Source organism: Engraulis encrasicolus, chromosome 2, assembly GCF_034702125.1.
Source record: "Engraulis encrasicolus isolate BLACKSEA-1 chromosome 2, IST_EnEncr_1.0, whole genome shotgun sequence".
Taxonomy (NCBI): domain Eukaryota; kingdom Metazoa; phylum Chordata; class Actinopteri; order Clupeiformes; family Engraulidae; genus Engraulis; species Engraulis encrasicolus.
The window spans coordinates 25,442,182-25,444,559 of record NC_085858.1 but is presented as its reverse complement, the minus strand read 5'-3'; positions in this window follow the sequence as shown (position 1 = coordinate 25,444,559).

The following is a 2,378-nucleotide window of genomic DNA, read 5'->3' as shown; positions in this document are numbered from 1 at the left end:
AAATAAGCGGGGAGAGAGAGATGGGGGAGAATCGGGAAATGACGATGGGCTGGAATCGAGCCCTGCTCCCTGGTCCCTGGTTTAACTGTCAATGTCCCAACCGCTTGACCCACGGCCAGGGCTATGTGGTGAATGTTTACCATTCATAAGACGTAGGTACTGAATGACACCTCTTTGATGTTCCTTGGCTACCTACCACATACATCAAGTTCATCTGTAAATACCTAACACTAGCCCTACTCCTTGCACCTATGTCCAAATGTTGTAAAAACTTTGCTTCACAGTGCTTCACTTGCTAATTCATCTACTGTATGTAGTAGCTGTGGTATATAGAAAATAAGTGTGCACTTAGCCTGAATAAAATGAAACATTATATTCATAATCTGTAAATTCTTGACTCTAGTCTAACCCTACTCCCAAGATATTAGTCTAAAAAAGTAAGCCCTAATAATGTCGCAAGCTGTTAAAATTAGTTTCACAGTGCTTCCCTACGCTGATTCACAGCAGGAACTGTAATTTAAAGACCAAGTAAATGCACTCAGCCCGTCCTCTTTATAAAACATACTATTCAGTTGGTTGCATTATACAGTCTCAACACCAGAAGTACACAGTAGGTCATTAAGCTGTCTACACACAAGCTCCCATATAGCCTACACTTCCAATAGCCTCATCCAGAGACACTCATGGTCTCACCACTAAAAATATCAGCAGCACAATAGGTCTTTAAGTTGTCCAGAGAGCGAGAGAGAGAGAAAGAGAGAGAGAGAGAGAGAGAGAGAGAGAGAGAGAGAGAGAGAGAGAGAGAGAGAGAGAGAGAGAGAGAGAGAGAGAGAGAGAAAGAGAAGGAGAGAGAAAAAACGCAAAAGTGCGCATTCACACCATGCATGGAAACAGATTAGTCCTTCCACACCAAAGAGTTTTGTCCATGTGTTGCAGATGTTGCAACTCTATTCCAGTTATTTAAAGGTATTCCAAGTGGGCCGCGAAATCATTTTCTAAAAATCTAAATGATATTTGTGTGTGTGTTGCTGTAGATTATTTATAGGAGTTAGAGTAGAGTAGAGTAGAGTAGAGAAACTTTATTGATCCCCAGGGGGAAATTCAGGTGTCAAGTAGCTACATAAATAAACACACAGACACAGACACACACACACACACGCCAAGAGGTTTTCCGATCTGGGCCAGCTCTGGCATCTCAGGCAGTCCAATCCCCAATAATGATGTCCTTCTTAGTGTCCTTCTGTATACTGTTAAACAGTTGAATGGCCCATGGGACAAAGGACCTCCTTAGCCTGTCTGTCCTGCAAGTGAGAGCACGGAGTCTGTGGCTGAACAGACTCAGCTGGTTACTGAAGGTGGTGTGAAGGGGGTGTAGCTGATTATCCATAATACAGTCCAGTCTGTTCAGGGCTCTGCTCTCAGCTGTTGAAGTGAGAGTCTCCAGCTCCATGCCCTCCACTGACCCTGCCTTCCTCACCAGTCTGTCAAGGCGTCCCACATCTCTCTTCCTAATTCTTCCACCCCAGCAAGTCACAGCATAGAAGAGCACACCGGCCATGACAGACTGGTAGAATATAAGCAGAAGTTGGCTGGAGACATTAAAGGACCTCAGCCTTCTGAGGAAATAGAGCCTGCTTTGGCCTTTCCTGTAAAGTGCATCTGAATTTGTGGACCAGTCTAGTTTATTGTCGAGGTGCACTCCTAAGTACTTGTAAGTACAGACAGTCTCCACATTCTCTCCCCCAATAGAAACAGGCACCAAGGGTGGGGTGGAGCGCCTGAAATCAATCACCATTTCCTTGGTTTTGGTGGTGTTCAGGTGCAGCTGATTATTTTGGCACCATCCTACAAAGTCATCCACCAGTCCCCTATACTCCTCTTCCTGAGTTGCATTATTGGGTGAGAGATGGGCCTCAAAGATGTATGAACATTTTCGGTCACCACATTGTTCACCACATTGTTGTAACAATAACATATAGGTTTTTGTCAGTCATTATAAGTGTGTTTTGCCATTTTTACCGGGGGGCGGGGCTGCCACAAAAGGGGCGGGGCATCAGAGGTGGTGTTGCCCGAGACGCAATTCATTGCAGGACCGCCACTGACCCCAACTTGGAAAAGATTGGGATCCCCTGCTCTAGTCTGTTGATCTGTGTGGTTCTCAATGGTGTCAAGCGGGCTATGAGTCCCATGGAAAATGATGGCACACTATATTTTCTGCACAGTACAATAAGCATCCTGTGTGCATTAACCCCTTAGCGCAGAGCCCATGTTATAACCTTACTGTCACCAAAATTGTAATGGCTATATCTTACAGTAATCTGTTACTTTAGCCTCTCAGAAATGTCATACCAATGTTGTTATGATGTAGTTGAGTATTT